At 35.2% G+C, this 26,083-nt stretch overlaps 2 protein-coding genes across 4 annotated transcripts in view; one reads left to right on the top strand and one right to left on the bottom strand.

The window, feature by feature from the left end:
• The window catches only part of LOC145664026 (uridine diphosphate glucose pyrophosphatase NUDT22-like), a 140,973-nt gene that overhangs the window by 16,735 nt on the left and 98,155 nt on the right, over positions 1-26,083 (bottom strand). The gene's annotated exons all lie outside the window — the stretch shown is intronic.
• TTLL5 (Tubulin tyrosine ligase-like 5) overlaps positions 1,838-26,083 on the top strand; it is a 462,868-nt gene continuing 438,622 nt past the window's right edge. For 2 of the 3 annotated variants that reach the window (XM_081730323.1, XM_081730327.1), the window contains exon 1: positions 1,839-2,249. The gene's annotated coding sequence lies outside the window, so the exon portion shown is untranslated. Of the gene's footprint in view, positions 2,250-26,083 lie in introns of all 3 variants that reach the window. The other variant, XM_081730322.1, reaches the window with a different exon arrangement.

Genomic DNA, 26,083 nt, shown 5'->3' with positions numbered 1-26,083 from the left:
CTGGTTGAATCCCGGACTTCCCGATAGAAGCGCAAAAGCTAATCACTCAGTCATGTTTGTTGTGCAGTTGTATTTAGTTTAACTTAAATATATTCCGTAGTATTTTTTTTTGGGGGGGGGGGAGTTCCGTAATGATATGTTGAATCCCTCTTGTTAAAAATTCAGAAAACTTGAGGATTGGGTAAACTGTGATGGTGGTTCTATAAAACTTAACTGTAGAATTTCAAGAATATACAGAACCAAAAGCTCTAGATGTCCAGCCTTTAAGTGTATCATATAAATCTTAGTATTTCTCTTATGTTTTATTTTAATTTTATTTTGTTTCAAAAAGAGGGTATGGAATATTTTGAAGTAAAAATACTACATACTATTTTGTTAGTTATTTGTGTATTCTTTAAAAAGAAGTGTTTACTTTTAGGGTTGGCTGATTTACATCAACTTTTTTTTTTTAATAACTGGTTTAAACCACAAAAATAAAAAGAATGAAAAATGCGAATCGTGTGAAATTCATGGTAACGTTTCCAGATATCAAACCACCTGCAATAGTTTTATTTCCCTTTCACCTTTTAATCAAGGTGTCCCATGTTCAATTCTCGGTCGAACCACAATCCTTCTTTCATGCGTAACCCAAGTAGCGGTTCGGATGTCAGTTTAAGCGAAAGTCTTTTCCTTGATAACCTCGGTATTTCGTAAGGATGTTGAGCCTAAATATACGAAACAAACCAAATTGTATATTTCTACATGCCTAAATGCGTGTTGTTTTATAAAGAAGCCAATATTGCTTAAATATATTGATAGAAATTGGCAAAATTTATCGATTGCCTACGTAGCTTCCAACATTAGCTTGAATTGGACTTTCAATGATATCTACGTACCGGTACTAAATTTGTAATTTAATACCTCAGTTTTAGCGTACTGATTATGGTACGTTGACCTTTAAATTTTACATGCAAAGCAATAACAGGATTTTCCCGTTATTGTCTTACATTTCAAGTAATGACGGGATTTTCCCAATGGCTAGGGCGGGAGATTCTCAACTTAAGAAATTTACTGACCGCACTTCTTTAAGCTTATGGGAGTTCTTCCGGCATAACCCCGCTGTTGCATAATAACATCAAGGCGAAACAAACTTAGGCTATTTCTGTGAATATGTAATATAAATACATAAAGCAAAAAATCTAAGTCAAAAAAGCCTGGTTTAAACATCCCCCAAAAAACGGGTTTTTGGCATATTAAAAAACAACCACGGTTCTTGCCAACTCTGCTTACTTTTGTATATAGGAGGTTAAAAAATTCTTATTATATACATTGGTTAATCCTGTGGAATTCATAATGTAAATATGTTGAAGAAAAATTGTTTGAAATATTTTTTCGAAATTCATAGTTTATTTTCGATGTTTTATATTATTATCAGCATCAACCACTAATTAAATGATTTTTTGTGTTATAGAGAAGCGATACAAAGTGTGTTTTATCAATTTAAAGCAGTATTTTGAAAAAAGCCCAAAATTTCCGAAGCAAAAAAGCAAAGCAGAAAAAACCGAGTTTTTTTTTCAAAAAACCCGGTTTTTTTCCGAGCCCTTGGATCTCTATTTAATACAGATAGATTCAGACCTATAATCATGCCATTTTGGTTGCATCTTGCGCTGTTAACTAATGAATACTATTTAATGCGATGTAATATTTAATACACTTTTTATCTCATGGCAAACTATGTGCTGTAGTCAACCTGACCAAGTGCTGCAACTTTAATATTATCTGCTATTAGAATTTGAGAAGAAAGAAAGAAAGAAGCTAAGTTTAGAAAAATGACAGTTTAACAGCTGGCAACATCTTTAACTGATAGAGGGACATAGTCTCTGTTATAGATTATCATATCTTTAAGATATTTTTGATAGTATATTATTTTATTAAAGTTTTGTAATTTACGTGCAAGTTTCTCACATCAACAGAGAATGGGTAGGAAAGAAATGACTCACGATAGATAGTAACAAGTGCATTTCTATATAAAAGAAAGAAATAATGAAGGGAAAGTAGAAGTTATTCTAACATTGACTTCATGAAAACTTTAAATATAAGAGAAGGACAAGCACGGAAGATAGGGCGACCGTGGGAATAATGGACGTTGGAGGGTGCACAACAAAAGTTACTTGTTACCACCTGTTCAACTCTCATGTGTTAAGATAAAATAGAAAATATTGAATTATGAATTACTCAGAATAATGTGCTTTGGATAGAAGTTAGAAAAGGTAGGTTTTAAGTTATTTATGTATCTAAAAGTAAAATTTGCCTAATATTTTTTTAAGTTTGTTTTTCCCTACAAGATTAGTATGAATTATTCCATAGCTTCAAGTTGTAATTTCAAAACCTACAAGTAAGTTATTGTAATTTTATAATTTATGTGTTAAGTAAAATTGGCTAATATGTCGCTGAAGAGGTCCACAGTTAGGTAAATACAAGTAAAAATTCCAACAAACATTCAACGTTCCACGTTGCAATAGTACGTTTGGTTACCATAAGGTTAGAAAAAAAATGAAATCTGTCAGTTTTACGTCTATGGTTATGCAGGTAGACTAAAAGAGACGATGATAATGAAAATGAATTAAATGTTATAATGACGAAAGTATGAGGAAACGGGAGGATCTCGACCACACGGTGATTGTCTATCATAAAGCTCCTTAACACGAGCTAGGATCAAGGTAGGAAATACACGCACCAGAGGTAAAGACTCTACTACTGATCCCCGTAGCTCCTACTTTAAGGTTAGGTTAGGTTATATGTTTCGTTACTTTAAGCTTAAGTTAGACCGTCATTTCACTTTCTGCAGATTTCTTCTAATAACCCTTCTCTCCGACACTTCATTTCATCCTCCACCACAAGCAACCGCTATTTCAGAACACAGTACCAATTACACATGTTTTTTTTAACTTCATTCTTGTAAATCTTCCATTTTGACATATTTCTAAACCTCCTCTGCGACATTTAACCATTCATTGATTCAAGTTAAAAATGTAAAATTGTCGTTATTGTATATCAATTGTTTTAATGATTACCTATTATTAACTCCTAAATTTATAAGGTGCACCTTGAAGACAAAATATGTGATGTGATGTCAAAACACGTGAATCAGATTTCAGAAACAAATCAATTTTTCGTTCATAATTTGAACCATCCAAATTTACACGAGATCAAGAAACATTTTTCAAGTTTTATTTTTCACAATTTCCAAATTAAAGGGTGGGATATTGTATCACTATCAAATTTTAAGATGGGTTCATCAATAGAACACTTATAAAAAGAAAATAAGGCCCTGTACTCCTCATTCATATGATCATATGATATATAGTATATAATCATTGATGTTTCCTTTGTCTGCTTGGGCTCATTAAACACGTTGGATCGTGACTGTGCTTAAGGAGACAGTCAAAATCTTGTGGACCAGCAGACAGGCGATTTCACAGGAACATTTTCAGCGATTGTTTATTCTTCATAAACAGATCCATGTTCTATCTGAAGAGGCTCTGATTGAAGCACGTGGGAACTTTACACATACTGATCTGTCAAGTCTTTTGGTGTTGTAAGTCGCTAACGCTCTTGTCTGTGGTTCGATCGGTCCCGGGTTCGATTCCCGGTGGGACACGATCAAAAAGATTCAGGCAAAGATTGAAATCAACACAACACCGACAATGTTTGGGAGGTGATTACTGTCATTAAAACAAGACAAAAACGTATAGACCAACCTGGGTGTAGAAATCTGTCATTTTGGAGTTGTAGGCTGTCTAAAACATGAAAAAATGAACTTAAGGTCCATAGTTCCAATACTATGGGACCTACCGTAGTCGAGTCAAGACTTCACTTAGGAACTAATATGTACGCTATCCAAAAATACATGTTTCAGAAACCTGCAGTACTCATACTACAATTTTTAGAGAGAGAGTTTGGCTACGGACATATAATTTGAAGTACTCACCAACTACTTCAAAAATTGCTCAAATGATATTAACTTACATAGTCTATCCAGTAAGAAAGATGGCAATTTCCGAAACTAAAATTGACGTTAGAAATAAGTTTTGAGGTCATTCCAGACATGCAAAAGGTTTTGACCACGATTTTTGAGGCAATTTCGAAATAAGAGTACGAAGACTGATTCACTAAGTTCTGCAACCGCTTAAATGTGCGTATTGAGCCACGAGGTGTCTATTTTGTATAAACGATATTGTAACCTACCAATCCACAATCTTTTATCTTTCGTTTTCCATTAGTCACTTTCCCCTTTAGACAAACTGTAGTTTTGGAGAAAAAGTGGGACATTTGCAGTTTTGAACAATTTTTGAAGATCAACAATTTTTGGATCGCATAAATTCGGTAGTGTCCTGGTTAAACCAGTAGTCTGGATTTCCTACGTATAGGCCTACACCAACATTGCATGTTATCAACATCTTTTTTTGGGGGGGCGGGGATTCAAGCCTTCTGTATTAATTTGTCTATTGTTTTATTAGTAAAATAGAAAGAGGATTTGTATTTATCAAATCCGTTTGTTTTCAGATTTACAATTGGTGCAGTAGAAATGTAGTAAAAAATATTTAAATTAATTGTAATTGATTGATTGATTTCGGATTGATACTCGATAGCTGACGAATAAAGTAATATTGTAAACAAATAGTATGCCTTGCGCTAAACCAGGTTCGTGGTATTGAAGTTTTGTGGAAATGGTCCGATACCATGGCCGGCGCGAAGTCCGGATTTAAAGCCATATGACTGCAACATTTGGAGTCACATAAACAATCTGGTGTACTTCACACCGGTAACATGCGTTGAAAAGTTGAGTGAGAGGATCATGGCGCCGCCCAGTACATAGAAGACACGCTCTCATCGCGAGTGAGTGACTGAATACGTCGTAGGATGCATATGTAACCAAGGAAGGCAATTCGAACAAAATTTGTAATTTGTAAGTTTATTTATTTATTTATTTATTTTTGTTTCATTAAACTTGATTACGGTACCTTGCATTTTCCGTGTTTATTTTTCTACATTGACAACTTTCACACAAGTGAATTTACGAATGAAATTACAAATTAGTGTTACAGCGCATTTTTTCTAACTCTTTCGAAAGTTTGCGTCATTTGTACTGTACCTTTGTGGCATTTAAGCACTTTGTACGCCCATTGTCTTAACATGTTTATGAGTTATTCGGTTTGATATAAAGGCTTTTTTTAAAATGTAATATGATTTGCGATTTATAACCCATTCACGTCTTGCTTTCTGGTATTTTTTTTAAGGAGGTCTTTGTACGTCAACTATTAGAAAACTATCAATTTAGTGGTCAGAGTGGAATACTCAGTTCACAATCTGTCATTTTTGGTTTAAATCGGCAAATTAAAAACATACAAAAAATCACATACCTGCAAATTACTCCGAAACCAGATTTCGGATCACCGGATCATAGGGACAAATTTGTTCCAAATTAGTTGTAGAATGACCCCTTTAAATAAATAGGTCGAATTACCAGCCAATTGCACAACGGGGCTACAGACTTCTGGTGCATGAGGCTACTGGTTCGACCCCAGCTTGCGCCCAATTGGCTTTATGGTTGACAAACATAATGTGCATGGCTTTTCGTGGGGTTCTCCCATTTCCCTCCTCTTTCTTCATTTCACTATTTTGTTTATTATCATCAATACCGTCTCCCTTAGTCTTGGCACATAATCGTGGGACACAAAACGATAAAAAAAAATCACATATCATCATCTTCTTAACCCCTTCTGTACCACTGATGTGGGTGCGTGCGTCATGATGGTTGCACCAACTGTTACTAGTGACGGATCTGCGTACGTCACGTGTTTTCTCCAAGAATCCATTTTTGTTCTTTCTTGATATTACGAGACGAGTGTGTTCCTTAGTACCTGGTATTACTGGATATATTGATTTGACAGTTTGTTATGGTATTTATTATATTAACACCAAGAGAGGGTAAACGTACATTTAAAATGTTTGTTCTGATTATGTTGATAAAATTGTTGAAAATCTGATATTTCGGGCCAGAGTTCTCAATTAGAGTCTGGAACGGAAGGGGTTAATGGTGGTGGTGATGTTATTATTCAATACTTTAAGATTTATCGTTTTATCTCCGATAATATTTCTATAATAAACTTTGAAAATTTATAAGCGATGTAAATAAAATAACCCGAAATATGTACTTTGAGCTGAGCTCGTTTCCTCAATTTGAAACATTATTTTATGATAGATAAAAAATGAAAACCTTGTTGCGTGCAACCTGCATCTCTATTACCGAAATATTTCATCATAACATGGCGTTGTCCTAATTTCTAGTTAGCTCTATTTACAAATCACAGTAATAAAATAAACAAGCGAAGTGTGGTTCGTGTTCATGACAACACTTGGCATGCTAGTCGACCACATGTTATCAGAATCATACTTGCGTTTTCATAATCAGTTTTATATTGCTTATGGATTTCACTGACAAGAACAATGTTTCAAGAAAAATTAAGAATATTACAGTCCCATTTATTATTATTATTATTATTATTATTATTATTATTATTATTATTATTATTATTATTATTATTATTATTATTATTATTATTATTATTATTATTATTATTATTTTTATTATTATTATTATTGGATAGTTGCATAAAGTTCGTAAGATTTAATTTGACTCACTTAATACCTGAAAGACACCGCTGACGTCATTTACATGACAACATCTCTCAGAATGTTGTTCGATTTCCCTGTTCTTACTACTTAGTAGACTATCCATATGTTTTGGCGGCAAATAGATGAAGAAGTATAGAGCTCATCAATGATCTGAAAAATGGTGCCAGATACATGTGTTTTGTAGATGGTTTCATTTCCTATCACAATTCTTTGGATCGACTCTTGTATCATAACCAGGGCCCGGATCTTGTTGACCTAAACTTTTCGAAAAAGTGACCTATAAAATGACACTAAAATTTCTGTAAAATGACCCTAAAATTAACAAAAATTGACCTTAAAACTTGCGTATTTTAAAATGTTTACTTCGTTAAACATGGACTTTTTTTTTAATATCTATTGGATTTTAACTATCATTTCTCAGTCATTTTCAAAAGTTTTGTTTCAGTTAGTTGCAGCCCATTGATCAAATATTGTGTTCAATTATCAGTCCATTGTACGGCATTGTACGTACTGAAAGTGTCAATTCACTCCCGGGTCGAAACTAGAAAGCACACTTAAAGAATAAAAGTTCGTAAGTGTAGACTGTATACACGAGAATAATAGATAAAAAGAAGTTTAAAATCTTTGAACGCCTTCTAATTTATTTTTAGTTATTCACCTGATCATATCCTTTGTGATCAACAACCCGAAAACATCTATTTGACCACCTACCAACCCCTACCCCTCGTCAACCAGCTACAGTTTAGTGTTCATTAGCTTGTTAGGAATGCAGTTTTTCCACCCCAAAAGTCAGGAAGCAGGAAAAGAGATCATTTAACTTCGTGTTTTTCAAATCCGTAAAAGTGTTCATTTTAAGATTTCTTTATGTAGAAGAAAAAGAATAAAAAGACCATAAATGGCCTAAAAGTTACCTTAAAATATTAAAAAATGACCTGAAACTTCAAAACGTCAAAAGGTGAGCAAATGTTGACCCTAAAAAGATATATTTTTAGAACCTAGAGTTGATGAAGAACGTTTATATTTCAACTTGTCTTGTCCTATGCGTAACAGTAAAAAGTTGACTTGTCAACAAGATCCGGGCCCTGATCTTAACCATCTGCCTTTATGTTTACCTTCTACGAAACATAACTGCATTAAACCAAAGATTTCATTTTTGTTTGTTATTGAATGTTTAATATGAAGTAAAAATAAAAATCCAGTTGAGTCGTGCAGTTCCAAAATGACTCTTGTCTATTTACAACAAATCCCAAAAAAACTTAGTAAAAATGTAGGATCTGCATGCTTTGTGGAACTGGGAATACTTCAATGTGTTCATGTGAAAAACTTGAACATCCTCAAATATTTCCAGCTCTACAAAACGCATCGATTCTACAGTTTTTGTCGGTTTTCTGGGATTTGATATAAATGGACAAGAACCGTTTCGGAACTGGACGATTCAATTCTGATTTGTGAAAGTTCTATTAAATTATGGAATTTATAACAGCGGATTGTTATTTTGCAAGTTTCAAGATTATTATAAACCAAATAATAATATCTACCAGTATATTTGTTTGAGATAGTGGTAAAGTTGCTTCAATCCTTCGAGGCATTTTTTGACGATTAATTGTAACTCTATGCTAACATACTTTTATCCTGGCAAAAGCTGAAGAGTTTAATGATATGGTTGTGTTATCACGTGAATAATATTAGATACAGTATTTTGCTCTCTTAGTAATTACAAGGAACTGAAGAATGAGGAACAGAAGGAAATATGACTTTTTTCGTAAAGATGAAACAATCAAGAAAGTGAAGAGCGCTATGTCATTGGATAAAATAATTAAAAAATGCACTAAAGTAAGAGAGTGTCCTAAAAGTAATCCTATAGAGCGAATGGAGTGCTGGCATTCCTTTGAGAAAGGATCTCATTCAGGAACTCCAAAATGTTCAAACGTCGTGAGAGGTTCAACGATACGTTCCAAATACTGTTAATGATTTGAGTAGTTCCGTCTCTAGGCTCGAGATATCAGAAAGTGAAGCTTCTGATTCTGAGCATAATAATAGCAAATAGGGATGCGCACGAGACGAGTCGAGACAGAATTTTCCTGAGAAAATTCGAGTCGAGACACAGCTCTTCCAATAGAAAAATATACATTTTTCGAGTCGAGACATCAATTTTACCATGGGCGGCGATTAGGGGGGCAAGAGGGGGCAGTTGCCCCCCACTTTTTTGAAGAGACGCCCTAATTTATATAATTTCATTTGGAAATATAAACAGGGTGTTCACACAATTTGGAGAAAAGATCTCTGACTTTTCCCTTACTTTCCATGACGAAAGTTCCAGATTTCCCTGACCCCTGAAAAACTTTAAAATATAGATAAAAGAAAGAAACTCCAGCCTCCACACTCCCCATAGTTAGCCTTGTTCTCTTCCGCTTCTGTTTCTATCTTTTTTCAATTTTCTTTCCAAAGGAATGCAAATTTACAAACAAATGCATTAGGCCGATATTGATTAGGCCTACATATTACACAAAATGTAAAGTTACAAACGAAAGTGTGCAGTATACAGAGTACTTAAGATATGAAAAAAATACACATATATGCTTACACATTATAATACCAATTACACAGTATTACAATATTGCCTATAGTAATAAACACTTCATACATGATTTTACTGATTATTAAAAAAAAATACACAAAGACACACATACTTTTGCTAGTGCAGTTGTTAAATGCAACACATTTAGAAATTTGTTTTCATCCTTTCTCGCATAGTTTTCTTCTCATTGATCTGAATATCCTTCTTGTTGTCTCCGCAGTTTAATTTTCTTTTCTTCTTCCTCCAGCTCCTTTAGTTGTTGCTGAATCTTCCGTTTCTCTCTCTTCTCGTCTCCAGCATTTATTTCTCTTTTCTTTTCCAGATATACACGGTATTGTCTCATTGAACTTCTCACTGAATTTATCATACCTCTTGTATTTATTAATCCTGATTATCCACATATTCTCATCACGATCCGTTGAGCCACCAAAAATTCTTCTTGTAAGTTGTCAACAATGAGAATTTATTTATTGTGAAACCACTTTCAAAAAATGCGTTTCCGTGAAAGAAGATAAAACACAATTTCGCAACTGACCATAAGTCAATGAAGTTCTTCCCATTTCCTAAGACTAAGTAAAAAAAACTCATCAAGTCCAATACCATCTCTATCATTGGCTATGAATTCGTTCGAGTGTTCTTTAAATTCTTCAGTCTGAGCTTTTACTGTGAGCTGGAGATAATATATCTTCGCGTTCTCAGCCACTTGTTCAGATATCCTCTTGGCACCATGCAATTCTTCTAGAACAGCTCTACCCTTTTAAGCAAATATGCCAGGATGCAGTTAGATGTGTTTCTCGCAGAAAATTAATTTCAAAAAATATATCAGAGAACACTGACTCCCTCAATATCATCATTGAGAACACATTTTGCATCCAGAAGCAGTAAAGAAATCAACCCTATTTCATAAATTCAGTAGTTGAACAATGGACCTAAATCGATTTTTCCCTGACTTTCCCTGACCAATCTGTCATTTCCCTGACTTCATCTGACACATTTTTACTTCCCTGAACTTTCCCTGACTTTCACTTATTTACAAGAATGTGGACACCCTGGTAAAGGTTTTGTATGGATTACTGTTTCATAGGAAAAAATGGTGCCATATGATATTTGCCGTTGCGTGAGTACGTATTGGATATTTGTCTTCCCGTGGAGTTAAGAAAGCTACAGGAATTGCGTTTTAATTGCAATTCAAAGCAATTAATATTGCAATTGCATATTTCCTGAAATGTCATAGCATATGCTTGCAGTACTTACTGTATTTCATTTTCTAAGAGTAAAAACATTCATTTAATGGCATGTGTGGAATTAAAAGTATAAGTTGTTTATTAATTCCCAGTTTTAATATAACTTCTGCAAAACCAGCATCATTATTCATTATTATGATTAATATTAACCTTTCTATTTATTTGTTTTGCAAATTTGTTATTAAATAATCTGATCACACAATTTTCCAGACAGAATTGTAAGATATTCATGAGCAAGGAATGAAATTTCTTCTTACACTTTCGTTGTTTAAGAGTATAAAGGTCTAGGTACCTATTGTGTTTTTCAGATGTAAAGCATCACGGGCAGTAGCCAATGCTGTGCGATATTCCGCGCGGTGTTGCCGGATTTCGGACTCCCCTTTCCCTTCTCGCTCTTCCTCTAGTTGAGATTATTACACATACATTAGCAACATTATTCACAATGTAAATATACTATTCCAGCAAACTCAAAGATTTTGGCTGTGTATCCTAGAAGTATATATATATAGCAACTGAATAACCTACCTATTAACTTATTCCAGTGGAACTGCTAAACGTTCGTCTTCAACACTACTTTCACTATCGTCTATGTCAATTAATATTTCGCCATTGTCTGAATCTGACTCTTGTAAATTTTTTATTATGAGTTCCAAAAATTGTAAACACAAAAAATAATTCTTCGAGCTTCACTTCGTAGCACTTTTTTTTTTTTTTTTTTTTTTAAGAAAATTCCGCACTTGTACTCGGTTTCCTTAAAGACATTGTCAACTATAATTTTGGAGAACAAATGAACTACCACGAAAGAAAGCAACCTAGACACTGATGAATTCTGTTTATGCTAGAAGAAGAGAAGTTGCGTTCCTACACACACAATCAGCTCCTTTGCTTCCATATCTGTTCCTATAATAACATACTCTTATACTTGATGTAGGTCTCACAACAACAATCCATCTGATTCGTAAGCAACACGATATGGTCGAGTTTGTTTTGGGTTACAATAATTTATGACACCACTCAGACGCCTGGTGCTTTTGCATCCCTGCTAGAGGAGTAAAGAAGGAATACGTAATTGGCCACACATACGTAAGGTATTGAAACGAAGAAAAAAAATCATACTGCGTTTCTTCTGTCGAATAAGGAAGAATCTTGCATGAAGGCAATTTCAAAACAATATTACGAATGTCCCATACCTTCTGTTCTTCCACATGAGCTCCCGCCGGGAATCGAATATATATATATATATATATATATATATAAATGAATCAAATTGCAGAGGCGTGTTATTTAATTCGATCGCTTACTATTATCAAGGGTGTAGAAACGGGGGAAAAGCGGGCCTTGACTTTCCAAACTATTTCCAGCCCTGAAATGAGGTTCATCTAGTATATGTTTAGTAAACTTATTTAATAGTTAATGCAAATTAGGAACGTTTATAATAAAATAAGATTTTTAAAAAAAGAAAAAAGAAAACATCATCAATACAGTTTCTGTACCTAATTACAAGGACGCTGATTTCTCTGTAAATTGGGGGGGGGGTGTATTCAGATGCAGAAAGCATATATGATGATTTTAAGACAAACTGCGTTCAAATTATGCCTAATATTGCACATTTACAAATAAAATGAGGGGCCCTGGCTCCCTCAGTCCCCCCAGGATCTCTCACTACTATATTATTGCATAATAATATCTGAGTTGATATTTTTTCGAGTTTGTTCCTTTTAGTATTTTAACCTACATAAACACAAAGTCGGATAAACAGACTGCTAGAAACAGCATTTGTTTTCTTATGAATAGCTTATTGATTTATCTCTTACAATCCGCTTTTCAACTTCAGTACTGTCAAGATCCGTCTTTTGTTAAGGTAGCATCGAGAAAACATAATATGCGTATAGTATACATGGTGAGTTAAAATGCTTTCATATTCTGAAAGAGGTCATTTGTTCTGTTTTTAATGTGTGATAAGCTTTCCTCCCCCTGAAAGTAATGTTCCCCTAGAACAACCTGTTGGTTACACCCCTGATTATCCTTTAATAAAAGTTGAGTTCCATTTCCAAATCGAAGAAAAATCCACTGGAAATTAGACGGGACTCAACGCTCGTTTTACTAATTGTTTTATATGGAAACCTTTCAAAGCGTGTATCATGACAACCAGTTGTCATAAAAAGATGTAGTTTCCACGTATGTGTTCGTAATTCTTTTCTCTACTTCGTAAAGTGAGCAGTTAATGTGCTAATACAATATTTCTAATAAGCGCCTCTGCTATTGTCAAGATTCGCAGTAGCGCGAGAAGTCAGCGTGCAGAACTGCTTGTCGCGAATTGTCAACACCGCTCAAAGCCAATTGGACGCCGCGTAAAGCCAACTCAAGGCCATGCCGCTTCTCATCTGAAATCATTTGTACCTGTATTGCTCTTACGAATTTACTTAATAAAACAGAAATACGATATACGGCATTTTAAGTGAAAAAAGATAGTATCCTATTAGTTATGCACCTTTCATCAACCATTGTTAGAAACAACCAGGAAATCTAACATTGATATACAATTGTTAAGATCATGTCTTGCCCCCCTTCCCCACTTTAAACGTCCAACCGCCGCCACTGACTTTTACAGCACATTTTCGAGACGAGACAGCCTCAAATCTTGTCTCGCGCGCATCCCTAATAGTAAACATGACACGTCAACTGACAGATGAGAGTGTATTTATAATTCAGACTCTCCAGTCAAATCTTTACCTCGAATAACTGATCGCACAATTATAATTATATTATATCAAGTTGACCGTAAGAGATAAAAACAGTGTTGCGTGACTGCTGAATATTCTACAACAGGCTATTCAATTTGAAAATTCTAATAGGCAGGTTGACATCGTGACTTCTTTCCATTTGCGCAAATTAATGGTCTTTGGTATCATACATTCACTGAGAACTCAGTTGTTGACTCTTATGTTAACATGTTACAAGCAACAGCCTCAGTCAGCCTCTATATAGCTCCTTATCTCATATATAGAACTCTTTATCTCATGAGGCTCATAGCTAGTGGCTGGCTAAAAGACTAAGCCTTCTTGCCACCACTTTCAGCCATTCAGTTGTTTGTTTGTAAGTATATATTATGTTTATAAGTTGAACTCAAGTTAGCCCCCCAAAAATAGTCTCTCCCCCCTATCTTAGTGTTCTAGCTACGGGTCTGTCTCAAATATATATTATGGTGTGTCGTTTTGTTTCAGTTGAAGATGAAGAAAAAGCAATTTAAAAAACTTTTTGAGTTTGTTCAACTTTTTTTCTTTTGTTGTTTTTGTTCTCGATTCTGACTCATGCCTTTCGGAAATAATCGCGAGTAGAAAATCATTACGGGCAAAAGCCACGATGGGCAATCACCACGACGAGCGCTAATGCCATGAAACGTAGTGAATATATAAAATGATAAATTAATTAAGAAAATTAATAAATAATGCCTTTTCAAGAAATATTCATAGTCCTTATGGATAAGATTTTCTTTTGCAACAAGTATTATACAAACTATGGTCCGCGGACTACTCATGGTGCTCAAAATCTGCCGTTGTGGTCCTCTTAGTTTAGAGGTTAGTTCAAAAAGACAGAAGAAATAAAATTTAAGTATATTGCGTACTGTACTTTAAAATTTCAAACAGAATAGACTATATAAATAATAGATTATGCGATTTATCAAGGTAAATGTCATACAAGTTCTAATAGCTTATATAGGCTAGATGTATTAACAAAATAATTTTGATAAAACTATATTAAATATACAGGATGTTTCAAAACAACACCGACAACGTTTAGGAGGTGATTCCTGACACCAAGATAAGACAGAAAGTATAGACCAACCTGGGTGCAGAAATCCATCATAGGCTACCGAAAACATGAAAGAAATGAACTTTAAAGGTCTATAGCTCCAATACTATGGGATCGAGCGTAGTCGGGTCAAGACTTCACTTAGAAACTAGTATATACAAATATCCATGTTTTAGAATCCTGCGGTACTCACGTAACAATTTTTATAGAGGAAGTTTCACTACGGACATATAATTTGTAATACTCACCAACTACTTCCATAAAAATTATTGCGCAAGTGCCGCAGGATTCTGAAACATGGATATTTGTATAGCGCACATACTAGTTCCTAAGTGAAGTCTTGACCCGACTACGGTAGACCCCATAGCATTGGAGCTAAAGACCTTTAAAATTCATTTCTTTCATGTTTTCGGCAGCCTATAACTCCGAAAGAAAGCATTTGTGCACTCAAGCTGGTCTACACTTTTTGTCTTATCTTGGTGTCAGGATTCACCTCCCAAACGTTGTCGGAGTTGTTTCGAAACACCCTGAATATTCATCATTGAGTGTGCGGGTGTTCTATTAATGTCAATATGAAATTAAAGAATTTTAATAAATACTATTAAAAATGTAAGGTATTGATGTATGCTCAATATATTAAAAGACATTTGTAGAACATTCTCTGACTAACAGAAGTTGACCCTACTAAAAAAAAAAAAAAAAAAAGTTAGTCTAAATTAATTTCTTATCGGACAATATGACGGTGCAATATTCAAGTGTGCAGGTCATCCATTGCAAAGCGTATCTTTTGACATGATTATGCATTTTCTATGTTTTATAACGACGTCGTGTCGCGTGCTTTGTGCTTCTGCCACGCGAAAACAGTTGACGGCACACTGCAGTTAGTAATCAGTTCTTAAGATCGTTTTCTTTTCTTCCCACTAAATTCTTCAAAATACAGATTCTACATATATTATTTTCCCTTATCAGTTTGCAGTCCAGCATAATGAGACCAAGATAACAGTTTGTCCTGACCTCATTTAGTATTCATGACATTGTTTTAATAAATCCCTGATTCTATCACGCTTAGGATTTACTTCTGCTAAATGGATAGTGCTTATTAAAGTAGCAGAGACTGTCAGCCTCCAAAGGTAGATTTGCGTGCAACGTTGTGTTTGTGAAGCATGGATTTGAGGAATAAAGTTTGTCTTTTACTTATTTACTTTTAATATTGAAGACACAATCAAGCGTGATATTAAAACTCATAAAAAGATGATGACTGTGTACAGGTGATGCGTACAGTGCCGGATTTACGCATAAGCTAAACAAGCCCTAAGCGTAACAACTTGCTAAAGAAAAACTGTTTGTAATGAAATTTTCAAATAACAAAACAAAGCAAATAAGATAAAACACACATACACCAATAGTGTTTTGTATTGTTATGTACTAGGCTTTTCTGAAGCAAGTAATAGGGCTTTATTTCTCAGCCCCACTTGTAATGAGGCCCCTGTTATCTAGCCCAACTTATAATGGAGCCCCCTTTGCCCAGCTCTGCTTGTAATGGGCCCTTGTTTCCATTTAAGTATCCATTAAGTCCATAAAGTAGCATATACCATATATTCAAACCAGTGTACGAATTAGACAATTTATATTGGGGGGGGGGGATAAAATTAGGCCAACAGCACGTAGAGTCTGAAGGTGCAATAATTCAAAATGAGACAATAATGCCTTACTCCCCCCACACATAAATATTATATGACATATGTAATAAATAAAAGATTTATTAATTCAATAAATCTATCGACAATAACTATATATATATATTGCCTGACAAGCACACACCACACCTAATCTTTCTGAATGTGTTTATATGTTGTACTCACTCTTGTACCTGTAGCTTCCTAATAGCGTAGGTTTATTTACTTAATATTTCGACCCGAGAGATAGCCATATCACAAGCATACAGTATGTTTGTTAATGTTTCCACTCATATTGAAATCTTCCACTTTGCGTTATTACACACAGCCTTACAAACGAAAACATATTTCAGTATTATGAAAACCACTAAAATTACCAGTTAAACCGGACTTACACTTAAAAAAAAAAAACTATGTATTAGCTTATCATATGAGAAATGGATTGTTGCTGGTCCCGATATCTGGCATCAGGCTTAAATTGAAGGCCAAATGTTAAAAAAAAAAAAAAACTCAATTCAAATTTCGACCTTGCGTTTCCACTCCCCGGTAAAGCTGAGCTCTCCACGCTTTTTTTTTTTTTTTTTAATATCGATTCCGTGACGGAGCTCAGGAAGTCAACACATACAAGTACTTTACGGTTGGGTCATGGACGACAGAAGGGTAGGGCAGGGTGTGGCACGGGCCCCCCTGACTCACGAAAATCTATACGTAATATAGAAACCAGGTACATTAAATACTTGAAATACCAGATGTAATATAGCAACCACGGAGATTGGCCCTCCTTAGAAAGTTTTCTTCGGGCGCTCCTGTATTAGCTTACAGCTTTGATTCACTATGTGCTGCGTTATCAAATGAAGGATAAACATTACATTGAAGTTTTCCAAACAGCATTATTAGCGGGACAACAAACTACAGCAAAAGAAAGATGGTTAAATGGTTAACTTTAAAAAGCTCGCTCCAGCTTAAGTGCTTATACAGACACGGAAATGACACAATCTTATTAGAAAATCCTGAAACAAATCTTCAATTATGCGCTTACTCACCTTCACTAATGTTTCACACGGACGTATCCCTAGCGTGTACAGCGGGCCACAGAAATTCTTGAGGTACAAAATCCGTGAGATAGGCAACCCAACTAACGCCTGCTCCAATATGAATTACACCTGGTAGTAGCTAGCACAGCAGCGTGAAGTTCCCCCAACTGTTAAAAGCACACATCGTAAAGAGTGTTTCCGTGCAGAAGTGGAGCGAAACGCTGGCTGACGAAATAACAAAAGGAAGTCTTTGGATACTTGTACTCATAGTACTTCTTGTTTGTATGATACACATGTAAAACTATACACAGCCACTTGAAAATATATACGGATATCAGAGGCGATGATGAGAAGATAACAGTCGGGGGACTTAGTTAATCTTATAATTAACTCAAATCAGGATTATACAAACAAGTTTACTTAGTTCAAATAACTATATATATCCGCGTATCAAATAATATACGGATAGATTATGCGGTACATATGGTAGGTTATTTTTTTTAACTAAAAGCTTTGCGCTGAGTTTTGAAACTATTAACAATAGTCCTACCTGCAAATCAATTAAAAGTATGGATTGATCATTTGGGGGGAAGAACCCAACCCCTAATGAAAATTTTGGTGGTCTAACAGGGCCTGAGCTCCTAGGTTCCGGCGCCACTGTTGATACGTATTACTACTTCGAAAGAAGAAATTGTTTTTTTCATTATTCGTTAAATAATTTTTGAAAATACTAACTATTGGTAATTTATTTGCCAATATTAAAAATGCAAATTTCGATAACACTCAAACGAGTTGGAGAACTTATCCGTATTAAAATAGGCCTATTTCCCGTTAACTTGCAAATATAACTGAGGGTTCATGATTTGCATAATATTTGTGAAATTTTACACATTGAGACAAAGAGAAAAGGGGAGAATATAGTGCCAATAAACAACTTTAAAATGCACGAAATTAACGGATAATATCAAATATAGAACCATTAACAGAATTAACTCTGGGACTCGTTATCTCCATTCATTTCCCTTCCTTTATTTTCAGGACAACATCATCACTGAATTTCTCCACTGGAGATTACCCTCATTTAGCAGAATCCAACTGGAGCTCAGTCTTGAATGAAACATTTTAAAATGTGTAAACAGCGAAGGCGAGAATCGAACCCGGGCCGCCACATTAGAAAACTACAACTCTAACCACTCATCTAAAGCGTTACTTCTTCTGCTAGCCTAAATAAAGAGCCTTTTCTGTTCGCTCAAAACAGTAGCTTGTTAATAGTCAGATTGATTGGCAAAACACAGGAATATGTAATTGACTCGGAGGACATTACATCACTGTATTCACCAAATTATCAACATTACAGATTTTTTAAAAATAAAATACAAAACTCCTTTCTTTTGAGTCAAATACGGCGCGTGTATTATACTCGTAAACAAATTTAAGACAAATCAATTGCTGCGTAGTAATCGTGGTTAAGGGTCAAGGCACTCGACCAGTAATCTGAAGGTAGTCGAACCGAATCGGATCCACAAACGACCAGTACATTTTTTTTTTACTTTAGAATTTTTGGGGGGCGATTGATCGGCGATGACACACGTTTTATTTTCTTCTGATATTTGAATACTCGGATGTCTCAATTCTTGAGTTATCAATCTGCAGGAATAATAATAATAATATGGTAATAATAATAATAATAATAATAATAATAATAATAATAATAAAAACTAATAATAATAATTATCTCATAGAAGGTTAAAAGTTAGGAGCTTATTATTGCTCAGGGCATAACATTACAACCAGAAATGTAACATTGGCAAGAATATTTCGGTTTTGTTTAGTGTTGCTCACGAGAAGAGGAATTTCTCATCTCGTTTCTGATACAAAACAAACAAAATTGAGACGAGAGTTAACATTTTGCATTTAAGACAAGACACGGCCAACTCAAATAATCATCTCGCTTTGGAGATTGAAATCGAGATGAGACGAAAAGTATCGTAAACATTTTTCGTTTTATCTCGATTCTCGAATGTCCATTCTTTAAGTAAAAATTGATTTGTAGACTGAATCTTATACGCTATTTTGTAACTTTGTATTTCGGAGCTCATTCAATTTGTTATGGTCTCTGTAAGTATTTTTGTAGCAAAGCTTTTATAATTAATTCTGCATATCCTAAAAGTTAATTTATTATATGCCTTACTGTTCAGTGATATTCAGTTATTTTTATTAAAGTCCTCAAAACGTTCAGTAGAATACTTTATACACGAAACTTCAGTGGAACGCTTTGGTTTAAAATTTTGGGAGTTGGAGAGGTGTGTCCTGGAGATCCAGACACCCTCCCGAAATCCCCACTTATCTGTAAGTTTTGCCTAATTTTAAGGCAGTTTTAAAAATTTGAATAAATTATTATTATTATTATTATTATTATTATTATTATTATTATTACTGAAAATTTCAGACCTCAAAATTACATCCTATTGCAATGTCAGTAGGCGTACTGAAGTTGATAGGAAAAAAAGAGAAAGGATAAGAGATAGTGATAGAGAAAGGATAAAAGCGATTAGTGTCCGAAAGGAAACGAGAGGGGAGAAAGAAGGTGTCAGCTCCTGGACAATATTAATATCGAAACTTCGGATGTCTAAACGGAAATTAAGTAGGATTTGTCTTCACCACGATACATAGTAACACACTTACGTTGGCTAAAAGACTTTGGATTATGTATGCGTTATATTGAAATTTTAACAAAATATACATACCAATATGAGAAAGAATAGTTCCTATGTACAAATTTTGGTTGAGCGGATATATGGAACGTGTTGGAAATGGCAAACGAAAATATTATTATTTCTAGCAGTAGGAGTAATAGTGGAAGACGTTCGGAATAATTGCTCGGAAACAATTTCGATTCAGACATATTTATGACTCATACTAGGCACTAAGCATGACTCTTAGGGGTCGTATTCATGAATTGTTTGCTAAACGCTTACGTTTTCCACCTCAGTACGAATCAAGGTTGTAGACATATGTGACGTCAGTTTGCTAGTATTCCCCTGTGAATAAAGCCGTCTCCACACTAACTTGTAAGACAGAAAGAAATTGAGTATTTTTCCTTTTATTACACATCAGAAGGATGTAGTTTATAAAAACAACTGACCGTAGCGAGAATCGAATCTGTGACCCCTGAATTACGAAACGAATGCTCACGCCACTACGCTAAGACTTCTGTGTTAAGTAAGAGTCAAAAACACTCGTTTATGAAGCAAATTGCACACGTTTACGATAATGACGAAACACATTGATTTCTGTCATGATAAAATACTATAGTCGAGAGACTTCAAATTTAAATTAAAAAACAAAATAGACATATAGTGCCTCAGACCTATTATGGCAATCTTGCTATTATTGCAATTACAAATATCAATATCAAAGAATGCTTGAAGTTCTTTTTTTACTTACGAGGAGAAAGTAGACTGTGGTAAATTAACATCGGGCTATTTTTTGCAAGGTGATTGTAAACATTTAAAGTGTCCATGTTACATATTGGGAGAGCGCAATGGCCTAGTATAGCATAGAAAAAGCTTCTTAAAATTTTCGATTCGCTGCATATGAGGTATGTTGCGCAAATTTGTTAAGTGACAGCGTGGCAGAGTTAAAAGCATTTTGCCTCACGTTCCAAGGGTTACGGGTTCGATTTTCGCTGGTGTCAACTTGTTTTTGTCTTTTGCTTCAAGCAATAAAGTAGCCAGTTGTAGCTACAAGTACAATGTTAATTCTCCATATGTTTATAATGAATTAAAACAATAGAAATATTCAAATCGGTTGTAAAATCTTTTAATATTTCATGGTAACTGGCAACAAAATATAATCTATTTCGTAAATTTATTGGTGTCACGAGTTATATTATGGTTACCACAGTCGTTGTGTAAAAAATGTTCTTATGCTTCGTATCCACATCTGTTGACAATGTGTGTATTACAAGCACTGGCACAAATGGCACGGGGGGATGACGGGGACGTCCCCTCCAATCTTGGAAATGAGGGATTGTGCCTCCAATAATCCGATTTGGAATGTGTTTTTTGGGGGGAGAAATGTGATGAATTGTGTCCGATTGCCACAAAGGAAAATGAGATGAAATTTATGTCCCTCCAGAATAACCCTCAAATCTGCCCGCCTCACAATGTTGAAGACAACTCTGCTCCCCTGGTCCTTCACAATATTGTTTTTCAACATCAAATATTTGGAACATCGCTTTAAAAATATGGGAACGGTCTTACCCGTCCTCCCCCCAATATTGGATACAGGTTTCCGCCGCTTAACACAAGTGGAAGAAGGGGTAATGTCCTTTGGTTATAGTAACATCCAGTATTACCAAAGAGATTTCCTTCTCATTCCCCTTGTAATTTTCACACTGTCAACAGATGTAGGCACGAAGCGTCAAGAATATTTTTTACACAACGATTCTGGTAACTATAACTCGTAATATCAATATATTTACGAAAGAGATTACATGGGGTCAATTGGGAAACACGAATTGACTTATTTTACATATACAATATCTATACACAATTTCAATCGCTTCGATCCACTCCTTCTCGTACTTCTACAATAATATTTACTTTTTTGCGGAAGAGGCCTTGGCCCCAACACTGTTTCTCCGCACAAGGTAAAAACACATGTTTGCTTATTTTTTTGCGTATTGCCCCTACAAAAGTTTCCTTGCAATCCTCCATTTCTTTAGGCACTTCTGACGTATACTTATGAGCACTTTAGATAATTCGTAATCAAAGGTTTGGAAGTTTTTTTTTTTTTTTTTTAAGGAAAATACGAAACACATATTGCCTCATTTTATGTGTACAATATCTGTGCACAATAACATTCACTACAGTCCACTACTTCTTGCCTTGAGGGCGTCAACTTTCACAATTTTGGGTAGGAGTTTTTGCACTCTAAAACAGTTTTTCCGCAGCATTAAAAAAACAAATATTCGTTTCCTTTTTGCGTATTGTCCCTACACAAAGTTTCGTTGCAGCTCTTCATGACCTTTAGGCACTTCTGACATACTGTTATTAGCAATTTTGATATTTCATGATCAAAGGCTTTCCAGAATCTGTGCCCACCCAACATTTTTTCGAGGAAAATATGAAACACATATTCCCTCATTTCGGGTCTAAATATCTGTGCACAATTTCGTTCGCATCGGTCCACGTTTTGATTTTCGGGCGTCAAATTTTAAAATTTTGGGTGGGGGCTTTTGTCCACTAAAACCATTTTTCAACAGAAAATTAAAGAAAACACTTATTCATTTATTTTTGCGTATTGTCCCTACACAAAGTTTCGTTGCAACTCATCATGTCCTTTAGTCACTTCTGACATTAGCACTTTGGATTTTTCGTGATCTTTGCGTTTAATGTCCCATGATTATGCCTGTTAGGTTAAGGAGACCATGATTAAAGCAAGTGAATTATGTTGGGCAAATTAGTGGAAGGAGAAAATGGGAGGAAATTGGAGTGTCCCGAGAAAACCCACGAGCACAATGTTGTCCAATTCAAACTTACTTGCCTTGGGTACGAACCAAGTACCCCACTCTCAGATCAGAGTTGGAGTGGGTCGATGGGTCAGCGGGTCGACTTTTCTGAATGGATCAGTGGGTCGAGGGTCAACAGCATGTAACCACTGCGACACACCACCCACCATGACCCACTGCGACCCACCATGACGCACTGCGACCCACCATGACTCACTGCGATCCACCGACCCACTCTACTTACTGCATTGTAGACAGTATCTTCTGAACAGTATATTTTTATTTCACCCTCGACCCTAGCCATAGGAACTAAATACATGTTTCTGATTGGTTGCAGTTTGCGATTGTCCAAACCTTCTAGTGTATGTATTGTGTATTATAGTAATAGAAGAAAATTGTCACTTTGTTGGAATTAAAGAAAACTGAAGAAGCAGCTGAGGTTAAATTCATGTCATGGCAGTCAAGCTGGAACAAAACGAGCCCTGCGGGGCTTCTGACTCGTTGTTACTACTACTATTACACCTATACTATGGATTCGTGTAGCAAAACTGCACGCGTAACGTAAGTAAATCAATTGTTGAGTATTATTTATCATATTTTAATGGGAAACGTGTTATGGAAACAATAAAAAAATAAAATATAAGAATTTAAAAAGTTTCTCTGAGGTGGGTTTGAACCAACGCCAAAAGTAATTGTAATTACTAACTAGTTGTGCTAGCAATCTCGGCCGACAGCAGTAGGTAGTTCATTTCTGCTATATTTATGGTAGGTGGCGAGAAACGGATAACTTCAACTAATCAGAACCGCATATTTAGCTCCTATTGCTAGGGTCGAGCGTCCTTAAAAAATATGTTTCTAAACACTGATGAATTTGTCTACGTTTTACTTTCAAGGCCTCCATTACCCTTCCTTTTTCATTTTTTCTGTTTACTTACCTGAGATGAGTATCTCTAACAAGGAGAAAGCAGAGTTTGGTAAGTGAACTTCGGGGTCATTTTTTGCGAGGTGGTAGTGCACATTTAGAGTTGATATTACAAACTGGGAGAGCGCAATGGCCAAAAATAATGGAGAAAAACCGTCTTAAAGTTTTCTATTCGTCACATATATCGTACAACGCGCGAATTTACCAAGTGACAGTGTGGCAGAGTGAGTAAAATCTCTAACTTATGTCAGGTGTCCCGGGTTCGATTCCTGTTCGAGTCATACGTATTTGTTTTGATTCAACCGATAAAGTAGGCATTTGTAAGTATAAATATTAATTTACCGTATGTTTATAATGAATAAAACAATAGAAATTTTCAAATCACTTATAAAATCTTTGAATGTTCCATGTTAACTGGCAAACAAAATTTAATTTATTCCGTATTTAACTGATATCACGAGTTATATTATGGTTACGACCAGTGGCGTATTTACGATTTTATTTCGGAGGGGGAGCTTTGCCAACTTTAATGCTGGAAATGTGAAAATTCTCGAAGATATTTAATTTACTTCAATATAGTAAATAACATTTCGGGGGGCTTAAGCCCGGAAACGCCCCCCTTAAATACGCCACTGGTTACGACAGTCGTTGTGTAATAAATGTTCTTGACGCTTCGTGGCTACATCTGTTGACAGTTTGCGAATTACAAAGGAGTTGAGGGGGAAATCCCCTTCGCTAATACTGGATGTTGCTATAACCGAAGGAGATTTCCTCCTCATTCCCCTTGTAATTCACACATTGTCTACAGATGTAGACACGAAGCGTCAAGAACATTTTTTACGCAACGATTGCGGTAACAATATTTACGGAATAGATTAAACTTTGTTCCTATTGTAGTTAACATGGAACATTAAAAGATTTTAGAAGTGATTCGAAAATATCTATTGTTTTATTCATTATAAATATATAGCGAATTAATATTTTACTTAGAGTTACAAATGGATACTTTATTGGTTGAAGCAAATAGAATAATAGGAATCGAACCCGGAACTCTTTACTCACGAGTCAAAGAATTTCCTCACATTGCCACGCCAGCACTTGGTAAATTTGTGCGTCTTACACTATATGCAGCCAGTAGAAAACAAAGACGGTTTTTCTCCTTTATTTTTGTCAATTGCGCTCTCCCAGTTTGCAATATTAATTCTTTAAATGTGCACTACCAACTCGCAAAAATGACCCCGAAGTTCACTTACCAAAGTCTGCCGTTTCCTTGTAAGTGAAAAAAGAACTTCAGACATTTTGGACATTGATATTTGTAATTGCAATAATAGCAATAGGACTTATACTACTACTTGGCTTTCAAGACACACAGCCTGTGAGTTTTTAGAAGACCTAACTTGGAAACTATACATTTTTGAATCACTATAATATATAAATTATTATATAAAAATGGATGTAACTATCTGTGTCTGATCATCACGGCCAAATTGCAAAGTCAAATGAAAAGACTTTTGGTATATAGTTAGGCCTTAAACCAAACTGAGATGTTATCATATCACTTTCATTATAATAATATCTTAAGGGGGTATTTGGGATCCGAATTTTTGCGAAGAAATGAGTATCCCACAAGCCGTTAAATTTATGGATCTGAAATTCAGTATATTACCTCTCTATTGAAAATAGACACGTCTCGTAGCATTTTTTAATACTTCTTTATGAGCGGGGAGCGGCACTTTCAATATATGCAAAATTGGTAGAGGGTTGGTTCGTAAAAATAACTGAAAATGATCGATATTCGTTGAGAAACAAATGGAGAAATTTTGTTAATGGAGATGACATTACAAGCCGGAAGTAGTAGAAATCAACCACTTCCGGAACGATGATCAATATAGGGCAAAACAGTATTAGATACCGAGAAGCGGTTTCCTACGAACAATTAAATGTTCCAAGATTTTATATCCATCCTTAACGCTCTACTAAAACGGGAAGTGATGGTACTGAAACCGGATCAGTGAGAAACAGGGAATCATTGATCTGCACCACTTCTATAGTGACCGAGACGACCCATGAACCCTAACCTTCACACGAATCATAGAACTGCTTTCTCTTACGTGTGATAGATCGGAAAAATTCGGTATGATTCATGCAGACGCCTTCCGAACGAAACAGCGAAGTGCACCAACAACGTTGCCAAATTTAAAGTACATGGTGAATGAGCGTTGAAAGAATCTATAACACTAACATTATCAATTATTCGAAATAAACGGTAATTATAATAATAGCAAAAATACAGAACAACCGTGACAACAGTAGCAGTTAAAATAAACTAAATTAAACTTACCGTCAATCCGACAACACTGTATCGTCAGATGTTTGTATAGTGCGAGAGACGACACTGCCAAAATTTCATGGGTAGGGTTGCCGCCCGAACACATCCTCGCGTTCTATTGGGTGGTGAAATTGGTAAATTTAGGTCAAGCTTCACGACTCATCGCGATCACTATAGTTTGAATAGATGGATAAAAGTTGAAGTTAAACATATCCTTAGGACGCTGAATCCATATCAAAAGCTACTTTTTCCTATCTTTTACCGTTTTTGTTCTGATACTCTCGACAGACAGAC

This window comes from Thermobia domestica, chromosome 11 (genome assembly GCF_964235325.1).
Source record: "Thermobia domestica chromosome 11, izTheDome1.hap1.1, whole genome shotgun sequence".
Classification (NCBI taxonomy): Eukaryota; Metazoa; Arthropoda; class Insecta; order Zygentoma; family Lepismatidae; genus Thermobia; species Thermobia domestica.
This window is presented reverse-complemented; position numbering and strand designations above follow the sequence as displayed.